Source organism: Hyperolius riggenbachi, chromosome 8 (genome assembly GCF_040937935.1).
Source record: "Hyperolius riggenbachi isolate aHypRig1 chromosome 8, aHypRig1.pri, whole genome shotgun sequence".
NCBI classification, from domain to species: domain Eukaryota; kingdom Metazoa; phylum Chordata; class Amphibia; order Anura; family Hyperoliidae; genus Hyperolius; species Hyperolius riggenbachi.
Window position 1 is genome coordinate 93,982,827 of NC_090653.1, and position 26,143 is coordinate 94,008,969.

The window sequence follows — 26,143 nt, forward strand, 5'->3', positions numbered from 1 at the left end:
TACCTGTGCAGTTAAGTGAACCCGCCACTGCATACCTGTTCTGTTCAGTGGACCCGCCACTGCATACCTGTTCTGTTTAGTGAACCGCCACTGTATACCTGTTCTGTTTAGTGAACCCGCCACTGCATACCTGTTCTGTTCAGTGGACCCACCGCATCAGTGCGCATACCTGTGCAGTTAAGTGAACCCGCCACTGCATACCTGTTCTGTTCAGTGGACCCGCCACTGCATACCTGTTCTGTTTAGTGAACCCGCCACTGCATACCTGTTCTGTTCAGTGAACCCACCGCATCAGTGCGCATACCTGTGCAGTTAAGTGAACCCGCCACTGCATACCTATTCTGTTCAGTGAACCGCCACTGTATACCTGTTCTGTTTAGTGAACCCGCCACTGCATACCTGTTCTGTTCAGTGGACCCGCCACTGCATACCTGTTCTGTTCAGTGAACCCACCGCATCAGTGCGCATACCTGTGCAGTTAAGTGAACCCGCCACTGCATACCTGTTCTGTTCAGTGGACCCGCCACTGCATACCTGTTCTGTTTAGTGAACCGCCACTGCATACCTGTTCTGTTCAGTGAACCCACCGCATCAGTGCGCATACCTGTGCAGTTAAGTGAACCCGCCACTGCATACCTGTTCTGTTCAGTGGACCCGCCACTGCATACCTGTTCTGTTCAGTGAACCCACCGCATCAGTGCGCATACCGGTGCAGTTAAGTGAACCCGCCACTGCATACCTGTTCTGTTCAGTGGACCCGCCACTGCATACCTGTTCTGTTTAGTGAACCGCCACTGTATACCTGTTCTGTTTAGTGAACCCGCCACTGCATACCTGTTCTGTTCAGTGAACCCACCGCATCAGTGCGCATACCGGTGCAGTTAAGTGAACCCGCCACTGCATACCTGTTCTGTTTAGTGAACCGCCACTGTATACCTGTTCTGTTTAGTGAACCCGCCACTGCATACCTGTTCTGTTCAGTGGACCCACCGCATCAGTGCGCATACCTGTGCAGTTAAGTGAACCCGCCACTGCATACCTGTTCTGTTGAGTGAACCGCCACTGTATACCTGTTCTGTTTAGTGAACCGCCACTGTATACCTGTTCTGTTTAGTGAACCCGCCACTGCATACCTGTTCTGTTCAGTGGACCCGCCACTGCATACCTGTTCTGTGAACCCGCCACTGTATACCTGTTCTGTTCAGTGAACCCACCGCATTAGTGCGCATACCTGTGCAGTTAAGTGAACCCACCTACCTACGTGAGTGCACGCAGTGTGATATACCACTCCGTGCATACCCGATATGGACAAAACAGGTAGAGGAAGAGGTAGTGGCAGAGCCAGAGGAAGGCCACCCGGCAGGTCTGCGCGAGGTTGTGTAAATGTAATTTCGTGTGGACCTGGCCCACAGTACAGTGCTCGGAAGAAGGCACGTCCCATCACCTCCCAAGATTGTCAGGACGTGGTTGAGTATTTAGCGACACAGAACACCTCATCTTGCTCAGCCACCAGTGCTACAACTAGCACCACTTCCGCTGCATTTGACACTTCGCAAGAATTATTTAGTGGTGAAATCACTGATGCACAGCCATTGTTGTTACAGCCAGATGGATTTTCACCAGCTCATATGTCTGAGTTACGCGGCAACATTATGGATGTAACGTGTAAGGAGGATGAAGGACCTACTGATGTTGGTGCATGTTTGGATTTGTCTGAGGCAAGCGAAGCTGGGCAGGATGATTACGATGATGACGATGATAGGGATCCTCTGTATGTACCCAATAGAGGAGATGAAGAGGGGGACAGTTCAGAGGGGGAGTCAGAGAGTAGGAGGAGAAGAGAAGTTGCTGAAAGAAGCTGGGGCAGCTCTTCGTCAGAAACAGCTGGTGGCAGTGTCCGGCACCATGTATTGCCACCTATGTACAGCCAGCCAACTTGCCCTTCAGCATCAGCTGCTGAGGTCCCCATAGTGCCCACATCCCAGGGTGGCTCAGCGGTGTGGAAATTTTTTAATGTGTGTGCCTCAGATCGGACCAAAGCCATCTGTTCGCTCTGCCAACAAAAATTGAGCCGTGGAAAGGCCAACACTCACGTAGGGACAAGTGCCTTACGAAGGCACCTGGAGAAAAGGCACAAACAGCAATGGGATGGCCACCTGAGCAAAAGCAGCAGCAGCACACAAAAGCAAAGCCACCCTCCTTCTCCTCTTCCTCCTCCATCAGGTGCATTATCTGCTTCTGCCGCTTTCTCCCTTCCACCTTCACAGGCACCCTCCTCCACTCCGCCTCTGCCCTTGAGCGGTTCCTGCTCCTCTGCCCACAGCAGCAGTCAGGTGTCCGTGAAGGAAATGTTTGAGCGGAAGAAGCCAATTTCGGCCAGTCACCCCCTTGCCCGGCGTCTGACAGCTGGCGTGGCGGAACTGTTAGCTCGGCAGCTGTTACCATACCGGCTGGTGGACTCTGAGGCCTTCCGTAAATTTGTGGCCATCGGAACACCGCAGTGGAAGATGCCAGGCCGCACTTATTTTTCGAGAAAGGCCATACCCCAACTGCACCGTGAAGTTGAGAGGCAAGTGGTGTCATCTTTTGCGAAGAGCGTTGGGTCAAGGGTACACCTGACCACGGATGCCTGGTCTGCCAAGCACGGGCAGGGCCGCTACATTACCTACACAGCCCATTGGGTGAACCTGGTGGTGAACGATGGCAAGCAGGGCGCAGCGGACCAAATTGTGACACCTCCACGGCTTGCAGGCAGGCCTCCTGCCACCTCCTCTCCTCCTGCTACATGCTCTTCGCTGTCCTCCTCCTCCTTGGCTGAGTGGCAGTTCTCCTCTCCAGCTACACAGCCCCAGCTCCGCAGGGCCTATGCTGCATGCCAGGTACGACGGTGTCACGCCATCTTAGACATGGCTTGTCTCAAAGCGGAGAGTCACACTGGAGCAGCTCTCCTGGCTGCTCTTAAGAAACAGGTGGATGAGTGGCTGACCCCGCACCACCTGGAGATAGGCAACGTGGTGTGCGACAACGGCAGCAATCTGCTTGCCGCTTTGCATATGGGGAAGCTGACACACATACCCTGCATGGCACATGTCATGAATCTAGTGGTTCAAAGATTTGTGGCAAAGTACCCTGGCTTAGCGAATGTCCTGAAGCAGGCCAGGAAGTTCTGTGGGCATTTGAGGCGGTCTTACACAGCCATGGCACGCTTTGCGGAAATTCAGCGCAAAAACAACATGCCGGTGAGACGCCTCATTTGCGATAGCCCGACTCGCTGGAACTCGACCCTGCTCATGTTCTCCCGCCTGCTAGAACAGAAGAAAGCCGTGACCCACTACCTCTACAACTACAGTAGAATGAAACAGTCTGGGAAGATGGGGATGTTCTGGCCCGACAACTGGACACTGATGGAGAATGCATGCAGGCTCATGTGGCCGTTTGAGGAGGTGACCAACCTGGTGAGCCGCAGTGAGGGCACCATCAGCGACTTAATTCCCTACGCTTACTTCTTGGAGCGTGCTGTGCGTAGAGTGGCGGATGAAGCTGTAAATGAGCGTGACCAGGAACCGTTACGGCAGGAACAGGCATGGGACCAATTTTCATCAGACCCAGCTGTTTCCTCAACACCTGCGGCAGCACAGAGGGGGGAGGAGGAGGAAGAAGAGAAGTCGTGTGCAGAAGACGAATCAGACTCAGAGGATGATGAGCAAGGGGTTTCTTTGGGGGAGGAGGAGGAGGAGGAGGAGGGGACAGCGGCAGGAGAACAACCTCAGCAGGCATCGCAAGGGGCTTGTGCTGCTCAACCTTCCCGTGGTATTGTTCGCGGCTGGGGGGAGGAGGTTGACTTACCTGACGTCACTGAGGAAGAGCAAGAGGAGATGGAGGGTACTGGATCCGACTTTGTGCAGATGTCGTCTTTTATGCTGTCCTGCCTGTTGAGGGACCCCCGTATAAAAAACCTCAAGGGGAATGAGCTGTACTGGGTGGCCACACTACTAGACCCTCGGTACAGGCACAAAGTGGCGGACCTGTTACCAACTCACCGGAAGGTGGAAAGGATGCAGCACATGCAGAACCAGCTGTCAACTATGCTTTACAATGCCTTTAAGGGTGATGTGACGGCACAACGCCAGCAAGGTACCACTGCCACTAATCCTCCTCCCGTGTCCACGCAGTCAAAGACAGGACGCTCCAGCGATCTCATGGTGATGTCGGACGTGCGGACGTTCTTTAGTCCAACGCCTCGCCGTAGCCCTTCCGGATCCACCCTCCACCAACGCCTGGAACGACAGGTAGCCGACTACCTGGCCTTAAGTGTGGATGTAGACACTGCTGTGAACAGCGATGAGGAACCCTTGAACTACTGGGTGCGCAGGCTTGACCTGTGGCCAGAGCTGTCCCAATTTGCCATCCAACTTCTCTCCTGCCCTGCCGCAAGCGTCCTCTCAGAAAGGACCTTCAGCGCAGCTGGAGGCATTGTCACAGAGAAGAGAAGTCGCCTAAGTCACAAAAGTGTTAAGTACCTCACCTTTATCAAAATGAATGAGGCATGGATCCCGGAGGGCTGCTGCCCGCCCCAAGACTAAGTCAGTCCCCGCACATACAGCATCTCTGCCTGCACGCCGTGTGACTGGCTGCCTGGCCTGCCCCAAGAAGACTAAGTCGCTCCCAGTCCCTCCACACAGCATGTCTGCCTGCAGGCCGCTTGACTACCTTCTCCGCCACCACCAACAGGGTCCGGGACTCCAGGCGGATTGCTGAATTTTTTAGGCCGCTGCTAGCAGCGGCCGCTGTAATAATTTTTCGGGTGCGTGTACATGACTGCCTAATTTTTCTGGCTGCACTGCGGGCAGCTGCAACAACAAAAGAAAAGGCATGTACATGCGACCATTCCCCTTCGTGATCATTACCTTGCCGTGGTGAAGGGGCTTGCGTATCACAATGGAGCAATGACCGGCGCCTAGATGAGTGTCTCGGGGGGCACACCCACGATAATAAGGTCGTTGCCTCATTGTGGTCAGACCAAATTTGATAAGCTGGACAGTCACTGTTCTGTCATTCAGCTACATCAGCCAGGTGACCATATGGGCTGTAAAGCCACCAAAACCTGCACTCTCGCCATGGTGCGCACCAGTAAAGCACGGCCGTCACTACACAAACAGCTGTTTGCGGTGCGTTACACGATGAGTTTCGTGTGTCAGTGTGAAGCAGTACCTTAATTACACTACCTGATTGATGTATACACATGCAAGATGTTTGAAAGCACTTTAGGCCTGTCATTTAGCATTCAATGTGATTTCTGCCCTTAAAACGCTGCTTTGCGTCAAATCCAGATTTTTCCCGGGGACTTTTGGCATGTATCCCACTCCGCCATCTTCCCCTCCAGGTGTTAGACCCCTTGAAACATCTTTTCCATCACTTTTGTGGCCAGCATAATTATTTTTTTTTTCAAAGTTCGCATCCCCATTGAAGTCTATTGCGGTTCGCGAACTTTAACGCGAACCGAACCTTTCGCGAAAGTTCGCGAACCCGGTTCGCGAACCGAAAATCGGAGGTTCGGCCCAACTCTATTGCAGTAGCGATTCGGCCGGAACCCCCTACAGAATTCGCGGCGGAGGCTGCGATTCCCATAGCCGTGCATGGCACGGCTCATGGGATTCGCCTGCAATCCCGCCCACCCGCTCAGTGCCGGCGTGCGTCTACGAGACGCACGCCGCACTAGTGGAAACGAGCCCTAAGTCATACCTGCGTTCTATATCCAATACAGTGAATGCACTAGATCCTCAGCTGAGTCGGCTATCATTGGCTGCCTTGGCCAAGAACCGCCCAGCATGTGTACAAGACTATAATCCTGTACAGATAGCTGCAGCAAGCACAGCTACATAAAATAATATTTCAATATGCCTTGTTCAGTATTGGGTTTAGCTGGGCTTCAAACCTCCTTTATAGCAGCTAACATAGACCAGTATGCTTCTTGGTAACGTTACAAAGGTCAGTTATCAACTGCCTTAGTGTTTCTGTATGTATACTTAGTTTCAAACATGTAATATGAATTTTGAAACAGACATTTCATATAAAGTCTTGCTTTGTCTTAAGAATACGGGTTCTTTATGTTTTATATATAAGCACAATGCACTGTATTTTCCTGTGGTTTATTGTATTTTTACTGCGATTTTTATCTCAGGATTATTTAAAGAGGAACTGTAGTGAAAATAACATAATGAATAAAATTGCTTATCTTTTTACAATATTAATTTATAGATCATTTAGTCAGTGTTTGCCCACTGTAAAATATTTCCTTTCCCTGATTTACATTCTGAAATGTATCACTGGTGGTGACATCTTTAGTTCTGCCAGATGATCTGTATGGAATGTTTGTTACTAATGGTACCCATACACGGTACAATAAAAACATTTGATTTTTCCCATTTTTTCAACCAAAACGATCGAATCGAATAATAGTTGAAAAGAATCTTCTTTTTCGATCTAGAAAAACTAATGATTATCCCATTTTTTTCTATAAAAATCCGATCAGACATGTTGGAAAAATCTTAATATTGGATCTAACGGAATAAGTGAACTAAATTATAAAATTATCTAATAAAAAAAAAATGAAAAATTGTACCATGTATGGGCACCTTTACAGTTCTATGCACTGCTTGCTTTGCAGTTGAAAAAAAGCCGTTTCCCACAATGCAAAGAGGTTCACAGACAGCAAACTTCAGGACCATGGTAATGACATCACACTGTGGGAGGGTTGTCACCACAATCTCAGCCACACAGACCCCCCTGATTAGCTATTCGAGAAGTGGTAAAGATTTCTAGTGGAAAGGGAGTATCAGCTACTGATTGGGAGGAAGTTCAATCCTTGGTTACAGTTTCTCTTTAAAATAACTCTGTATAAGATATGATGTGTATATTAATGGACTGAATTAAAAATGAAGCTATTGTGTAAGTTAATGTTATTTTTGTCTGGTATCCGAAGCACTGATTGTCACTCCTGTCCTGCTATCTGACAGTTTTGCTTCAGATGTCATTTTCTGCTTGAACACTGCCTGTCATTGAATATTAGTACACCTTTGTCCTGAAAACGAAAACAACAAAAACAAAACATGCATCATGTAGTTTCCTCATTCATATCTGGTCCAATGCCAGCAACCCTAAAATCTTAAAGGCAACTGAGCACCTGTTACTGAAAATAAATAAAATGCACCGCTTCATAAGGGAGGTTCATAATGAAGTGTGCCGTTGGGGGGCTGGGCAGGGGTGATCATCATTACTTAGCTACGGGGTGTCGCTCCTCTGGCCCCGGTTCGTATGGGATCCGCCATCTTTCCCAGGAGAAAACAGCTGTGCAACGATTTGGAGTTCCCAGCAGAGTTGTGCATCTGCCACCACTGCAATGCATGTTGGGAGATGTAGTCCGTGTATGCCATACATCTCTGCCGGAAACTTCAAAACGTGGCACAGCTATGGTCTCTCTTTAGCAAGTTCCCATATGGATGAGGGGCCAGAGGAAAAGCACCCTGTAGCTAAGTAATGACGATCACCCCAAACGCCTCCCCCCACCCCAACCACACATTATATTACTAATCTCCCTTTGGCATGGTTCATTTTATATATTTGAAGTTACAGGCACTCAGTTGCCTTTAATGCAGCTCAACATTCATAGGGACAGCAAATGAGATGCTAGTTATTCATCAGGAAAAAGGGAAAAAAACTAAATGTTATCGTTGCAAACATGATTTGCTTAAGTATTTTAAATAAATGTAAATTGACTTTTATATTAAAATAAATATAGATTGGCTATAAAATATATAAATATGAATTTGAAAACATAAATATTAAAAAAAAGAACTAAAATGGATTAACGTTTCCCTTTACTTTACAATGATTTAGAAATCGTTAGGCTACTTCAAACTGCACAGAACAGAGACATCCTGCCTCATGTTGCTGACATAAGCAATATGCACATAGCCTTACAAAAGCATATACCACTGAAACAACTAAAGGAACCAAATCACAAAGGTCCTGACTCCTGACACAACAGCTGCATCACCCACCATAGGCAAATGCAGGGGGGGATTACAGCTGCACAGAATCCCCCCTCAGACCAGGGCCGGTGCAGTGCAGTGTCTGGGGGCAGGCACAAGTTGAGACACCAGAATATCTGCAGGCATCCTGCAGCTCACAGCACTGCCCCCTTTCTTTCCCTGCTATAGTTGACTTTGGATGGAGCAGCAGCATGTGTACAGTGCATGAAGCAGCTCTGGGGAACTTAACAGAGTAAGGTTTGAGCCATTATATGCTTGTCTGTTATATTTATATCACTTTTCACAGGTCCCTATGATGCACCGTTTTGAGCATGTATGCACTGACACTTTTGTGGTTTCTTTCATCACTGCTTTTTGATTACCCTATATTATCCTTTGGCCAGGGTCGAAATCCACTCCACATAGTGATGATCATGTCTAGGAGACCTCATGAAGAAGCATGTGATTTGTTTGATCAGCTGATGCATTTGCAAAGCTCTGATTTGCTGTGATCACATCCTGCTTTAGCACATGACTAGAAATTCAGAGACTTGCATATCCAAACTGATCACATGCTTCTCCAGGAGATCTCCTAGACATGCCCAAGAATCTGGAGTTGGAAGTCTGTGCAGATACCAGACAGATTTAGAGAGTGCGGCAGTTTTCATATCCGTCTTCCCCTACACCTCCATGTCTTTAGGGGAGACTGTTCATTTGTGTGGGTTTTTTATTGGTTTTAATCATGTCCATGGCTTTTTGTGTGTTTTTGCTACCAATAAAATGAATCATTATTAATTAGTGGTGCAGCTGTTGTGTCAGGACTTATTCTATATTTTGATTTGGTTGAATGCTGTATGTCTTGCAGCTTGCACACACTTGGTATAAACTTTTGGTGTGCAGATATGTTTTTTAGTTAAAACAATTAAAGGACGTATACCGATATTATTAATGATTCTTTAGATGTGATTGTAGAAAAGTCAGTATTTTAAAGAGAAGTTTACACTGGGGCTGTGGCCGGATGTCACATTGGTACAAGCCGTTAGTGCAATCTGCTAATGCAAGCCCAATTTTGTTGGGCAATGATGTTTTACCAATACATGCTTGAGCTGAAGAGGAACAATGCTTATAGCAGTGTCCACAAAGGCTGTTTTCAAAAACATGGTTACAGACCTTTCAAAGCGAATCTACCGGGAAACAAATGGGGAAAATCAATAAGTGTATGGTTAGCTTAATATCTGTACCAGGATCTCTACACCTCTATACACAGATTTAATTTTGATTGGCCAATTTTACCACCTCCATGCAGTATAAGGAGCAACATATTTTGAATAGTATGAACAGGTTGTGTAGGTAAGCCCTCATACTACATGGAAGTGATAACATTGGGTAATGTATGGCCAATCAAAACTGGATGTGTGTACACAATCTTATGCTACACACACACTTGAGATAAAAGTCTTTGGAAAAGGCAAGATCACAGACCAATTTTACCCCCTTCCATGTAGTATGAGAGCCATACTTACACAGTCTATTCTATTGAGCTGAACTACCCATCAGATAGAAACCTTTGCAAGATGCTGCACACAAAGATGCTGTACACATTCAACAGATCAGTATGTGCGAAAGATCAGTTCCTGCAAAAGATCCGTTCCTGCAAAATGCATTCATAGTCTATGATATCCGCAGATCTCATACACACCGTGTTTAACAGACGTTCATCTGCAGATCAGATCCACCAGAATGGATCTTCCGATCTGGAGATAATTGTCTGATCTGCAGATAAATGTCCGTTAAACAAGGTGTGTATGACATCTGCAGATATCATAGACTATGAATACATTTTGCAGGAACGGATCTTTTGCAGGAGCTGATCTGTTGCATGTGTACAGCATCTGTGTGTACATCATCTTGCAAAGAGTTTTATCTGATGGGTATTTAAGCTCAATAGAATAGACTGTGTAGGTATGGCTCTCATACTACATGGAAGGGGGTAAAATTGGTCTGTGATCTTGCCTTTTCCAAAGACTTTTATCTCAAGTGTGTATGTATCATTAAGCCTCATACACATCCTAGGGTGCATACACACATCCAAATTTGATTGGCTAATTTTACCACCTCCATGTAGTATGTAAGCTTACCTACACAGTCTGTTCACAGTATTCAAAGTCTGTCAGCCCTCATACTACATGGAGGTGGTAATATTGGCCAATCATTAACCAATTAAAATTGGAAGTGTGTATGCACCCCTAAACTGTTCTCAGCCAAGGCGGCCAGTCAGGAGGACCATCTCAACCAAAAATGTAATGTATCAACATTTGTACACCGTGGTCTGCCAAAGCATTTAAGTGGTCCAGTATGACAGTTCTTTAAGTGGCAATCAGCAGCTGGATTAATCGTTCCTTTCCTTACCCCACTCATGGAAACCAACCCACAGTTCCCAGTGCTTCCATCCTTCTTCCCTTCTTCATAGATACAGAACACACTGCTCAGTTGTTGCCTAGCAACACATTTGTACAGCATCAGGACCTCACAGTGTCACTCACAAGATGCAGTTTGATCCTGGTGAGAGACACAAACTGATGAGAAATGGTGCATACCTATACACATTTTCTAAGCTGATTGCTGTTGTATTCCTACAGTTCCTCTCTCCCCTCCCTGCCACAGATGGGAGGAGAATGCATGACTTGACTTGTGCTTATGTGGCTCATCTGAATATTACATGACTGTACGCAGCTTAAGTCACAGACATTGCCGGCAACTGTCACAAGAGAGGTCATTGCCATTATTAGCAAAATGCCAAAGTACTGCATCTTTCTATTGCACTGCTGAACTCTGTTGCAGTCCTTTATCACTTTGTCTGTAATTACATGATGTTCTTTTATATGAAAGCATTTTGTTAAAGTTTAACTATGAAGGAACACGTGCTAAAAAACAGTTAATAATTTTATTCAAAATCTAAAATGCATAGCACACCCATAAATCCAACATTTATCCAATCCACATACACTGATCACTTACCAATCACACCCAGAATCAACTTTCTCATAAGCTTTAATTGTAAATGAAAAAGAAAAAAGAAAAAAAAATGGATCGCAGGGCTGTGTAATCTATTAATCCTAGGTGGACAGCATTAAAAAAGCTCTCCTATTGATCTTAGGTAGTCACAAGTATCTGTTTCAATAGTTATCCAGGAAATGGAGTGGTGTTTCCAGTCCTTAAAAAACGTTTCACTCAACTTAGAAGTCTGAAAAAATAACAGTCTCTAAATATTCAATCCACAAATGAACTCAGTTTCCCTTGTAGATATCGATAAACAGGGCATACAGTTGTTCGAGTCCTGTTCAGAATATACCCGCACAATGCAGGCAGACTTTGCAACAAAATACCTTTGTGAAGCACCCTCCTCTCCCGGTCTTACGAGTTGTGTACGCCGCCGGGTGCTTCAGAGCTTCTTCCCCGTTCAGCTCCTGGCGTTGGTTAGTCGCATACGTCACTTCCTGCTGTTAGGTCCAGCGTGACGCTCGCTCTTTCTTCCAATCCGCCGCGAGCTGTTACTTCTGGTGACGTCACCTAAAAGCTATAGGAACTTTGTTACATTCAGATGGCCGCTAAGCGCTATCGCGGCCAGCTGAGTTCCTAAATGCTTGAAAAACGGGATATAGTCCTAAAAGATGACCTCTACGCGTTTCAGCTAATTTCCGTTAGCCTTCTTCAGGAGGGTTAACCTCTTTATGCATGGTGCTTAATTTATATAGGTTACTCATCTGTTGCTCCGCCTCTATGTAAATCTTCTTCCTCCCACTTTCTCAATCTGGGGTTGTGGATTGCCATTAACCGTTTAGTTGCCTCTATAGTGCTTCATACAATATTTGTCCATAAAAAAGCATTTATTCTTTTCATGTAAAAAATATATGTGCACAGCCCTGCATAAAAAGGACAATTCTTACACAGCCCTGCTTTACTTCAAAATGATTCATACAAACATGATAAATAAATAATAATAAAAAACTAAAACAAAATAAAAAATAAAATATAAAATATACATGGAAAGTAAAATATAAAAAAAATAAATAAATAAAAAAAGAGAAATAAAGTGAATAGGAGCAATTTCCCATCGCTTTTAATTATTCATTAAAAAAGGCGAATGTTTCCATTTCGCTATTAAGTCCTTTTGGCATCAATGTGTCTAGCTGGAATATCCAGCGGGATTCATTTCCCGCTGGATTTCCCGTTTGTCTATTTTGTTGTAACATGTATAATTGTGAGAGATGTGTATTTTTGTATATAAAATGTTTGCTTTAAATATAAAAAAAATAAAATAAAATAATGGTATGTATTAAATAATTCTGCATGGTGTTTTTTTGGGGGGCTGCATATATTTCTGAAAGCATAAATGAGACCTAATGTAACATCATCATAATCCTGTGCAGTTTCATAGTACTATATATTGTACTATATTGGGGGGAGGGGTGTCAATGCCATGGCAATAGGGGAGGCTGAGGTTGTAACCACCTTGGGCCCTTGGGCCAGAGGGGCCCACTAGGGACCCTCCCTCTACCACCGTATTAGGTCTTCAATTATGCTATGCTGGTAACTATCACATCTATTTATGCATTAAATAGTGGTAATAATTAACAGACTGTTCCCCTACCCTGCTTACACCTCTCATATTGTGTGGATGCCCTTGGCAGGTTTTATTGTGCCATATGAATAACGCTGATGGGGGGGGGGGGGGGGTGGCATTGTAAGACTTGCACTGGGGCCCAAAGCTCCTTTGCTTTTTCACTGGGGGAGGGTCTTCATGACAGAATGATAGAAGCGCACAGGAAGCCTTCAGGATGTGACTCCTTCCCTCCTCCAGCTATTTTCAGCCCATCCATATAGGTTTCCTATGAAGATCCAGGAAGATCCTCTCAACACAACTATTGCATGTTCTTCTGACTTGTTCATTTGAATGCTCTGGAAGGAGTAATGAGGGTCAGAGAGCATAGCACTGCAACTGTATACAGCTTTTTTTAACAATTGTCCCACCTCTGTGATTGGACTTACACCTACCTTGTCTACAGCTGCAGCACAATTCTAGGGTTCCTGAGTGCACTGCTGTTCAAGTAATAAGGAATTTACATAAGGGATTATAAGGCCACCCTATTATTATTATGCATTTATACAGAGCTGACATCTTTTAGACTTTTTGATGCTTGAGGCAAATGCCCGAATTACCTTCCTGTTAAGCCACAGAATAGACAGTAAGAGCGACGTGAGCTTTTAGTCTGAGACAGCTGTGAGCGGCAGGCCAAGAGAAAAGCCTCTGCTGGGCCAGTCTGTGGCAGAACGTGGTGAAACTGCTGTGAGTGGCAGGCCAAGAGAAAAGCCTCTGCTGGGCCAGTCTGTGGCAGCACGTGGTGAAACAGCTGTGAGCAGCAGGCCAAGAGAAAAGCCTCTGCTGGGCCAGTCTGTGGCAGCACGTGGTGAAACAACTGTGAGCAGCAGGCCAAGAGAAAAGCCTCTGCTGGGCCAGTCTGTGGCAGCACGTGGTGAAACAGCTGTGAGTGGCAGGCCAAAGAGAAAAGCCTCTGCTGGGCCAGTCTGTGGCAGCACGTGGTGAAACTGCTGTGAGTGGCAGGCCAAAGAGAAAAGCCTCTGCTGGGCCAGTCTGTGGCAGAACGTGGTGAAACTGCTGTGAGTGGCAGGCCAAGAGAAAAGCCTCTGCTGGGCCAGTCTGTGGCAGCACGTGGTGAAACAGCTGTGAGCAGCAGGCCAAGAGAAAAGCCTCTGCTGGGCCAGTCTGTGGCAGCACGTGGTGAAACAACTGTGAGCAGCAGGCCAAAGAGAAAAGCCTCTGCTGGGCCAGTCTGTGGCAGAACGTGGTGAAACTGCTGTGAGTGGCAGGCCAAGAGAAAGAAGCCTCTGCTGGGCCAGTCTGTGGCAGCACGTGGTGAAACAGCTGTGAGCAGCAGGCCAAGAGAAAAGCCTCTGCTGGGCCAGTCTGTGGCAGCACGTGGTGAAACAGCTGTGAGCAGCAGGCCAAGAGAAAAGCCTCTGCTGGGCCAGTCTGTGGCAGAACGTGGTGAAACTGCTGTGAGTGGCAGGCCAAGAGAAAAGCCTCTGCTGGGCCAGTCTGTGGCAGCACGTGGTGAAACAACTGTGAGCAGCAGGCAAAGAGAAAAGCCTCTGCTGGGCCAGTCTGTGGCAGCACGTGGTGAAACAACTGTGAGCAGCAGGCAAAGAGAAAAGCCTCTGCTGGGCCAGTCTGTGGCAGCACGTGGTGAGACAGCTGTGAGTGGCAGGCCAAAGAGAAAAGCCTCTGCTGGGCCAGTCTGTGGCAGCACGTGGTGAAACTGCTGTGAGTGGCAGGCCAATAGAAAGAAGCCTCTGCTGGGCCAGTCTGTGGCAGCACGTGGTGAAACAGCTGTGAGCAGCAGGCCAAGAGAAAAGCCTCTGCTGGGCCAGTCTGTGGCAGCACGTGGTGAGACAGCTGTGAGTGGCAGGCCAAAGAGAAAAGCCTCTGCTGGGCTAGTCTGTGGCAGCACGTGGTGAAACTGCTGTGAGTGGCAGGCCAATAGAAAGGAGCCACTGCAGCCACTGATGGGAGAAGGGCTGCTTTCGGGGCACCATTTGGACAGCTCTGCAGGGCCAGATCAGTGCAGCGTGCAGAGCTGGATCAGAGTACAGCGCATCTGCTCCTCCTGTCTATCTGCCAATCTTCCCACCCTAAATTCCTGTTAAATATCGGCAGTGGATGGTACTGTATCAACCACTACCGATATTTAGCAGGAGGAATGGAGTGTGATGGCGGGAGAACCAGCAGCAGGACAGGAGGAGCTGATGTGATGTACCAGCCAATACCGATATTCAACAACAGTACCTATTACTTTACTAGTACCCATATCTTTATTGTGCACCATAATTATAGGTTTGGAGCCTATTTTACCAATATATGTATTGTGCTCTATGGTGCCACCATAATCACCTGTAGCTATGTGCCATAATTGCCTGACTCTCCTGCTGATCCTGTGTCTCTAATACTTTTAGCCACAGCCCCTCAACAAGCATGCAGTTCAGCTGCTCTGACTGAAGTCAGACTGGATTAGCTGCATGCTTGTTCAGGGGCTGTGGCTGAAAGTATTAGACACACAGGATTAGCAGGAGAGTCAGGCAACTGGTATTATTTAAAAAGAAAAATCCATATCCTTCTCAGTTTCGGTTCCCTTTAAGGGGCCCATACACTCGTCGATTTTAGCCATCGATCGGCAGCCGATTCAACTGCTCTGATCGAATTGGCTAGAAATCAATGCAGCAGTAAGAAGCATGATCGAACAAGCAATCGATCGATTTTCGGTCAATTTAGATCAAATTGCTCGATCGGTCCAGATGGAAAATCTAGGTCGATCGGCTGCTGGGAGCAGATCGATGGCCCATAGAGTTGCATTAGATCGAATGGTGCAATAATGCATTTTGATCGATTATCAATATATTGGAAATCGGTTTCTAGTATGCGGCACACATCTGATAGATTCCTGTCAGATTCGACCTGACAGGCATCTAAATTACCCAATAGATATGCTATCTGACACCAACCAGGTCTCTTTCTATAGGCTGCCTGTAGCACATCGGCTCAGATCATGCAAATTCTCATCTGACAAGGCCAAAGCAGATACTAGAATTGTGGTTATTTAAAAGGAAAAACCCATATCCTTCTCAGTTTAGGTTCCCTTTAAGACTTCAGCACCACAATTCTAGTATCTGCTTTGGCCTTGTCAGATGAGAATTTGCATGATCTGAGCTGATGTGCTACAGGCAGCCTATAGAAAGAGACCTGGTTGGTGTCAGATAGCATATCTATTGGGTAATTTAGTTTATCAGCTAGATACAGTTCCTGCTGCTCAGTGCACAATCTGACCAGTGACCACAAGCTACACTAATGCTGGGAATACCCGACACGTTTCTGAGCCGTTAAGATGGCTCGGTTGATCATTTTCGACATGTCCGATCTACTGCCCAATTGTTTCCGCGCTCGATTCCGCATGGGGGACAATGGAAAAAGATAAGGAAAACGAGCAGAAGATAAGAGAATCGCCTGCGGTATCTAGCGGGGAATCGATCGGGCGGCAGAATCGAGCCACGAAAACGTACCGTGTATTCCCAGCATAAAGCCCCATCTACACCATACAATTTTTTGTCTGATTCGATTTGATTCATTGATTCGATTCAATTCAATCTGACAAAAAATGATGGTAGCACGTCCTTCTCACTACAAAGATGAATTCTGATTAATATACTACTTCACAGGCAATGCGTGCTCAGATTTACTAATTGCCAGAAATACTGCGGAGAAACACTTCAGCTGAGAGCTATGCTGCCAGGGCTCAGCTTAAGAAAACACAGAAGGAAATACAATTCATATGAATGATGTTGCATTAGTCTACTAATCCTCTCCTGATGTACCGATCCCTGGAAAGATATGCACACCCAGTTCAGTACATACTGTACTGTATAATGTATTTCTTTTTTCATCAGCCATACAGTTTTCATCTTCATAACAATATTGTAAGAAAATCAATCCTTACAGAAAATAATGTAATGGGGATATGTTGAAACAAACTTTCTGCATATTGTGCCTAAGGGTTTGGGTGCCAACTGTCATGTAATAAAAGACTGTGTGCCCAGAACCACGTGATATATTATGATGACCACCTGATAATAGATTGGGTGCCCACAGCCATGTGATCAGAGCCTGGGTGCCCACAGTCATGGCATAAGAGGTTAGGTGCCCATTGTCAGATCAATCAGTCCCAGTAGTCAATCCAGATTCTCCTTTTTTGACCAACATGTCCAGATAAGATACATTCAATCTATTGCATTGTGCAGTCAAACAGAAATATGTACGTCTCTCCTGTAACTCTACAATAATATGAGTAATAAAAAATGCTATTGGTTTACTATATATACGTGGTTCTGCATGTGTGTCTGGCTTTCAGGGGCATATAGAGATTTTTTACATATTTAGGAGCAATGCATCATGAGAAACCAAACTTGCTCACTTAAAGCGGGATTGTCAACCACAAAACCAAATTCTATTTAAACACTGCAGAGTATTTAAAATGCTGCCAGAAATCTCACCCTGCAAGTACAAGCTCTCCAATCTTCTCAGGAATCTCTCTGTTATTATATTCCCTCAGTCCCCCAGGCTCTTTTCTGTGCTCTCACCAAAGACAGTGAGAGAAGGGAGGCTTGTCATCTCCCCTCTTCCCTTCCTGTTTCTCACTGATTGGCTGAGCAAACTGCAGTGTGAAGCTGCCTAGCTGAAACATGATCCTCTGCTCACTCGTGTTTACAAGCAAGGCTGAGGTGACTCAGCGATTGTAGGAGAAAAGAAAAAAATGTTAAGGGAGGAAATTACATCAGAATTTAGCCTCAAACTGTGGGAAAAAAAGACACGGTCCCCACAAGGAACATAATTCTCTTCATTTACTAAATAAAATTCACTGAAATCAAAATATGGACAGTACAAAACATCTGCTATGTAAGTAGATCAAGTATTTTTTTTCCCTGGCATAGTATGGCTAATCCTCCTGCTCCTAAGCTGACTTATTGCAATGTAACTTCTGTTTTAACTATAGGTTGTGTTTCCTTAACCTCCCTGGCGGTTAATTCTTTTTGCCAAATTGGCAAAAATCCTTTTTTTTTTTAATTTTTTTTTTTTTGTTTCATGTAAAGCTACCAGAGTGGTAGCTACATGAAACACCACTAGAGGGCGCATGTGTCCCTCTAGTGCGATCGTCGCCGGCACTAATAGCAAACAGGGGAGCGCGTATATAACGCGTTCCCCTGTTTGGCTTCTCCTGTCGCCATGGCGAAGATCGGGATGACGTCATGGACGTCAGCCGACGTCCTGACGTCAGGCGCACCCGATCCAGCCCATAGCGCTGCCCGGAACTCATTGGTCCGGGCAGCGCAGGGCTCTGGCGGGGGGGGGTCCTCTTTCGCCGCTGCGTGCGGCCGATCGCCGCAGAGCGGCAGCGATCAAGCTGTGCGCGCGGCTAGCAAAGTGCTGGCTGCGCGCACAGCACTTTGAATGGGGCGAATCGCCCCAGTAGAGCCGGAGAAATCCTCCTGCGCGGCATAGCCCTAGCTCAGCTCGGGCTTACCGCCAAGGAGGTTAAAGGGGAACTGAAGAGAGAGCTTTATGGAGGCTGTCATGTTTATTTCCTTTTAATCAATACCAGTTGCCTGGCAGCCCTGCTGGCCTATTTCTCTGCAGTAGTATCTGAATAACACCAGAAACAAGCATGCAGCTAGTCTTGTCAGATCTGACTTTAAAAACCACTGAAACACCTGATCTGCTGAATGCTTGTTCAGGGGCTATGGTTAATAGTATTAGAGGCAGAGGATCAGCAGGGCTGCAAGGCAACTGGTATTGCTTAAAAGGAAATAAGCATGACAGCCTCCATATACCTCTCTCTTCAGTTCCCCTTTAAGGACCAGAGCAATTTTCAACCTTTCAGCGCTCCTCCCATTCATTTGCCAATAACTTTATCACATCTTATCGCAAATAAATTACGGTAATCTATATATGGGGGGGGTTGCTACTAATTAGGCTTTCTTTGGGTGTTACTTTTGCTTAGAATTATTTGATTCTAAATGCATTTTAACGTCAATAATAAAAAAATGGGAAAAACATTATTTCTCAGGTTTCAGTCATTATAGTTTTAAAATAAATCACGCTACTGTGGATAATACCCACACATTTTATTTGCCAATTTATCCTGGTTATTACAACATACAAATTATGTCCCTAATACAATGTGTGGCAACAATATTTTTATTTGGAACTAAAGATGTATTTTTTACATTACATTCTTTAGCGACTTTTAACACCCGACCAACCACCAAGAGTGTTGTTCTCCCACTCACCCAGCCCACTGCAAACCGCTCCATTTCCACTTGCCTCTTAGGCCCCGTTCACACTGCATGCGTTTCCAGCCGCGTTTTGGAAACGCGTGCAGGTGGCCGACACGCACGACATCAGACATTGCATAGAGTGCAATGTCTGATGTTCACACTGCATGCGTTCCGGACCTGTGCGGTCCGGGAACGCATGCTGCACGCATTTTTTGTAAAAACGCATGGCTGTCCTATTCACTTTTCAGTGATGGGATCAGCCACGCAACGCATACGAACGCGGATGGCGTGCGTTCGTACGCGTTGCGGTCCGCATGCGTTGCGGTCCGCGTTCTGCAGTCTGAACGGGGCCTTAGGCTGCCTCAAATTATCATTCCAGATAATTTCGATCACCTTTTCCAGGAATCTCCAGACTATCACTAAAGATCGGACATGCTGGAAATTGAAGCCCAGTGACTGTACTTATTGCCATAGGTGCCAACAGCTCACCCCTGCATGTCCCTCTTTTCCGATCTCCACAGCACAGAACAGGCTGCATAGATGGGAGCCAAGCAGTGTGCTTATATGGTGATCATCCCAAAACAGATCCCATTCCCCGCCTGAAATGATCTGTAAATTGTTTTTGGGTAACAAAGGTTTAAAGTGTGTACGAGGCTTCAAAATCCAATACTGTAATTTGCAGTGGTTTTAGAAGAGGGATTTCGGTCCTCTGCATTAAAATCTCATGATTTGTGGTTTCTATTCAACTGGGTACTCCTTCATAATGAACCAATAAATAACAGTTAAATGTAAACTGTTACAACAATCGAGACTATAAAAACAGATCAAACATGGCCTAGCTCATTATAAGCTGAAAAATGTCCTGACTTTGGTAGATTATTTTTTGCGTATGTTTCAGGCTACAGTAAAGCCAAAAATAATATCATCAGCCCCATCTGAAATATTCATTAGAAGGACCTTCTTAATGAGCGAAAGCCAAGTGAAACAAAGACAGGATGTCTTCTGCACAGTATTTATTGTACCTTTTCTTCCCTTAATACTTACATTGTTTATTGACTGTTTTCTGTAACATCACCTACAACACTATGTTGGTTTTCTTTGTACTCATGCCAGCAGATAATTTTGTTATATCTTATGAGGTTATTAAATATAACATAGTAAATATAACATAGAACTGAGTCCCATATTTTTGTGTTCAGTTTAAGGTGTACCTGGAGGATGAAAAAAGTGCCCCCAAGGAGGTACTTACCTCGAGAGGGGAAAGCTTCTGGATTCTAAAGAGGCTTCCCCCTTCCTCCTCACCAGAGGGGATCCAGAGCTGGGACCCCATCGTGGAGGAGCATTTTCAGCTTCCCACATGTGCAGTAGCATGGACCCGATTTGGCGTGGCTATTTCTGCAAGAGCCTGAGGGGGAAGCTGATACTGTGTAGCCTGTGCACAAGGGGGGAGTGCATTTGGGCTGCAGGTGATACTGTGTATCCTGAGCAGCAGCGTTTCTTTTTGTGCTGCTGACTCAGGTGAATGACAGGCAGGTGGAGCGTGGTGGCTGCGGAGGAATGGGAGAGAGTGCATGCGTGTATGCTGATGCGTGCACTCCTCCAGGTTGCCAGGCGACGAGGGAGACACGCAGCGGGGAGCGAGCGCAGAAGAAATTTCTGGAAGGGAGCTGCTCACTCTGACAGCGCGAGCAGCCAATAGGGGGCGGCGCGTGAGGAGCCGTTGGGGAGACTGGATACAGCCAGTCTCTCTGAGGTATTGCGCAGTTGTTGTGTGGAGGCAAAGAAAGGAAACAGAGAGGGGACATAGCGCAGATGGCTGGAACGGTCTGCAGGAGACAGAGCCACAGCGAGACAGCGTGTCACGGCGGAAATCCCTCTGGGGACCTCTGCAGCTATCCACGGCTAAATTCAGTAACAGGAATATAGCATGAGAGAGGCATCCATGACTAAAAGAGACAGGAGAGATGAAACAGGGATTTTGTGTTAGTGAGGCCGCAAGAACACTCGCTGGATTTGATGAGTATAAAAGCTGATTGTGTTACCAGGCCAATATATACTAGAAAGAGAAATAGACTTTAGTGACAGATAACAGAGCAGAAACGGGCAGTTTTCCTACAGTTTTCCTACATAGATATATGAGGGAATGAAGTATTTTTATTCAAAATCCCTTGCCTGTCATTAAGTTTTTACTGAGCCCAGTTTCAGCCACTGTGTGTATCTGTGAGGAGAATTTACTACGGTCAGCATAAATCTAGGTTTTTTTATGCGTTTAACACCAGGGTTGCTCGTAAACTACGCCAGTGTGAATCTACGCTTCGTAGTCCTCAACTACGCATCGTAGTTCATAGACGAAGTTTAAAAGTACCGCCATTCGAAGTTTCGCCCGCTACACGTAGTTGACATATGTATTGCGAAGTCAACTAAGCGTGCGGTAACTCCGTCTATAGGGATCATTGCGCATGTGCAGAAATATTATTGCCCTTCTATACGTGTACAATTCCGCATTGGAAGGTGGAATGTATGCATATATTAGTTCACCCATGCGCATATATTTAGCGGATTATTTTGCGGATATTTTTCCGCATAAGGGCATAAGCGTCCGCAAACACTACACTTCACACTACGAGAAGCTTCTGTATTTTAACGCATAGTCTACAATGCAAATGTAGCAAAGTTTCTGCTTTCGAAACCGTAGTTTGCAGAGCGTAATTGCGTAGAACTACGCGTAGTTCTAGCGTAGCGAAGTTGGCTGACTACGACCATCCCTGTTTAACACGCACTATAACTGCAACTTTGTGACTAACGCAGGCCTTGCTGCAGGGAAAATGAGTCTGATTGCTTGAAAAGGATTATCCAGATGCTGGAAATGTATGAATCATTTGGGCTCTGATTACTGTGCAGCAAACCTGTTCAATAAATTCTCAGAGTCCCCATAGTTATATATATATGAACTGTGAATAATCAAGTTAACAAAGGAATCTCGTTCAGTGAAGATATATATAATTTTATATATATATATATATATATATATATATATATATAATATATATAATTTTCTTTTTTTTTTCTTTTTTTTGCTATACTCATTTTTTCTGGAGTATTGACTGCTGAGTTTACCTGCAAGAGAAGAGGAGATATTTGTAATTATTTATGCATTTATTAATTCTTTAATGTGTTTATTAACTTATTAATAACATTAATTACCTAACTTAATATTGATTTTTTATTAACTCATTTCCACTAACCTATTTATTATTTAAATTAGTTATTTATTTTTATTTATTTATTTATTCAGTATTTAGAACACGGATCAATAGACTTTAGAAAAGATCCAGATATATTTCTAGGAACCACAATTGAAGTTGGGCGGATACTGGGAATTTGAACAAATTAAGGGTTTTGCTGATCAGCAAAAGTGCCATAGGATAGAGACACAGTGTTACCCAATTTTTCTCTCCTATATCAATTTTAGCTGTGTTTCTCTGGGGTTTGGGCCTTCCACGTTAATTGAACTTTATATGGAAGATATGGGACTAAATTAGTACGTGTATCATTTATTTTAGGATAATATATGGACTAGATCTGTTTGGAATACTCACCAGAATTCAGACTGTTTTGTGCAGTGTTTTTAACTTGGAATTCCTTTTCAGTTGCCATGGAAGAATTGATGGAGAAGAATGAAGGTTTCAAGAAAATCTGGAATGTGTAGAGAATATATTGTGATAATTTCCATTGGTTGAGAGAATTCCTTTTACTTGGACCTGTTAACTATTTCTGGGTCCTAATAAATTTTGGGTTTCCACTACTCTGTGTCGCTGTCTGATGTGTTCTCACAGTCAGCGATTTATTAAACTGGTTACAACTGTACTTACGCAGGGATTGCAGGTGTAAATATTATGATCCCTGTTTCTCTGGGGAGCCAGTGCTGGATTGGGGATGCAGAGGAGGACAGGGGAAGCCTCATTAGGATTCAGAGGCTTCCGCCTCCTTGAGATAAGTATCTGACTTATTTATTTTTTTAATAGTCAGGTGTCCATTAGAGGCTTAATTTTAACAGCAGCAGTCACAAATCTCCCTTGCTGAGCTGAAAAACAAACAGAAATAATAAGCCTTTGAACTTTTTAGAATTAAAACCTTATCGCCTCCCCGCCGGAGTTCAGCTCTGTGCCTGTGCGACTATCCTGTCTGTTTCCTGCTCCCTGTAGTGCTGGCTCCTTACTTTGCTCATGTCACGTGTGATCATGCTACATGCATTAGGAGATGCCAGGCACTAGGTTGAGTGGTGAGCGGACAGGCGGAAGTACAACACTGGACTCTGGTGGAGAGGTGAGAGCACAGCTTCTGCTGTGCTATACTCTGCATTTATACACTAAGTAGTGGGATAGCAGGAAGGCGGTATGCAACCAAATTCGACAGGAGGATTGGCTGGTTGTTTGTATTTCGGAGACTCCCTGTATTTTGTTTCAACCTTATACGGCACATGGTTTATATTCTCTAGTGTGTGCGTCTGTGTGTGTGTTTTTTTGTTTGTTTTGGGGTAGGGATGACGCAGGACTTCTTGCCTGTCGAGGTGACGAGAAGGCTAGAAACAGCACCGATAACATTTTTAAAAGCATGCCTTTTAACTGCAGAGATCCTCTTCCATGTGAAACTAAACAATTAGTCAGTCTGCTTACTAAGCTGTCAGATGGTTTATTTAGAACTGTTAGTGAAGTCGATATTTAACAGATAAAACTCATAATTTCCTTCCCGACTCCTCACTATATTTACTGCAGAATTAAACATTATTACAGATTTACAGTTTAGTCTGAAACAGAGGCCAAATGCAACATTCCTCATAACTGGAACTTTGTTCTGAATTTCAGTTTCGCCTCTGACACACATCTTATGACCTAATATTATGTTCTCAGTGTTGTCAGATAATACTTTATTTGGTAGTGCATTGTATTTATTGTATAATTCCCACAATTCCTTTAATAAAATATGCAGCCAAAGGAAAACGCTAGCAGTGTTTACATCTGTTTTATAACAAGCGGCTCAGAATTAACTCACCGCTTTGATTCACATTCATAAAAGATCTCTAAGACAGAAACTGAAGTGTCACAATAGAGCTAATTTACTGAAGGACCACCATCAGGAAAAAATGTAACATTTCAACTACATGTGTACACATACATATTGGAGGTACACATGTCCCAGAGTAAAGACTTTTTTGTTAATTACTTTTTAGTTATACACCAGGGGTGCCCACACTTTTCCAACTCGTAAGCTACTTTAAAAACTTCTGGGTCAAAGTGATCTGTAACGCCCCCCCACCCACCCCACTTCCTCCCAAAAAAGCAAAAAACAAAATACACAATTAGGTAGCCCACCTACCCCCCTATCTTCAAATATAATTACTCAACACCAGTGGGATGACTACAATTCATGGGGACACGCAGCGGAACTTTGATGGGGCCTCCCCAATGTTCACATCCCCTCCCTTACCTTCCCTTGGGGCTCTTCACAGCCTTGGGGCCCATCTTACAAGGGTCATAAAACCAGTGTGGCCATCATGTTCATCTTCACAACCATAACAAGTGTAGCTACAAAAACACCTGATCTGAAGCTTGGTCCCCTGTATGGGAGGAAGGGAAGGTAAGTAGTCTGGGCCCGCCACAGCCAGGGGTGCAGCTAAGGTTTTTGTGGCCCCAAGCGGACTGTAGGAAGTGGCCCTAAAAAATAGGTGTGGCTATCCCGCATAATTGGGCATGGCCATGACATGTGGGTGGAGCGGGAGGGCAGATTGGGGCGGGCTGTTTGCGGGGAAAAGTGGATGTGGGAGTGATTGTGGCGCGTGCAGTGCGCCGCGCCGCAAGATGGGCGTGGCCATGACATTGTATGGGCGAGCTTTACCAAAGCACTGCAAATATAGCCAAATATGACCATTAAATAATAAATGCAGCAACAGTTACCCAAGACACCAGAAACTAAAAACGCAATTTGTGCAACATTTCAGCAGAAATCAAACGCAATTAGGGCACAGTTCAGCAGAAATCAAACGCAATTAGGGTACATTTTCAGCAGAAATCAAAAGCAATTAGGGCACATTTTCAGCAGAAATCAAACGCAATTAGGGCACATTTTCAGCAGAAATCAAACGCAATTTGGGCACATTTTCAGCAGATATCAAACGCAATTAGGGCACATTTTCAGCAGAAATCAAACGTAATTTGGGCCACATTTCAGCAGAATTTAAACGCAATTAGGGTACATTTTCAACAGAAATCAAAAACAATTAGGGCACAGTTCAGCAGAAATCAAACGCAATTAGGGCACATTTTCAGCAGAAATCAAACGCAATTAGGGCACATTTTCAGCAAAAATCTAAAGCAATTAAGGCACATTTTCAGCAGAAATCAAACGCAATTAGGGCACAGTTCAGCAGAAATCAATCGCAATTAGGGTACATTTTCAGCAGAAATCAAAAGCAATTAGGGCACATTTTCAGCAGAAATCAAACACAATTAGGGCACATTTTCAGCAGAAATCAAACGCAATTTGGGCACATTTTCAGCAGATATCAAACGCAATTAGGGCACATTTTCAGCAGAAATTAAACGCAATTTGGGCCACATTTCAGTAGAAATCAAACGCAATTAGGGCACATTTTCAGCAGAAATCAAACGCAATTAGGGCACATTTTCAGCAAAAATCAAAAGCAATTAAGGCACATTTTCAGCAGAAATCAAACGCAATTAGGGCACAGTTCAGCAGAAATCAAACGCAATTAGGGCACATTTTCAGCAGAAATCAAACGCAATTAGGGCACATTTTCAGCAAAAATCAAAAGCAATTAAGGCACATTTTCAGCAGAAATCAAACGCAATTAGGGCACAGTTCAGCAGAAATCAAACGCAATTAGGGCACATTTTCAGCAGAAATCAAATGCAATTAGGGCACATTTTCAGCAGCAATCAAACGCAATTAGGGCACATTTTCAGTAGAAATCAAACGCAATTAGGGCACATTTTCAGCAGAAATAAAATGCAATTTGGGCACATTTTCAGCAGATATCAAACGCAATTAGGGTACATTTTCAGCAGATATTAAACGCAATTAGGGCTGCAAAAAGAAAAGAATTTACTCACCTGGCACTGGCAGAAGTCTTCTCTCCCCGTCTCCCGGCCGGCTGCTCAGGCGCGCAGTTCCCACGGAGCTCCCTCCCTCCT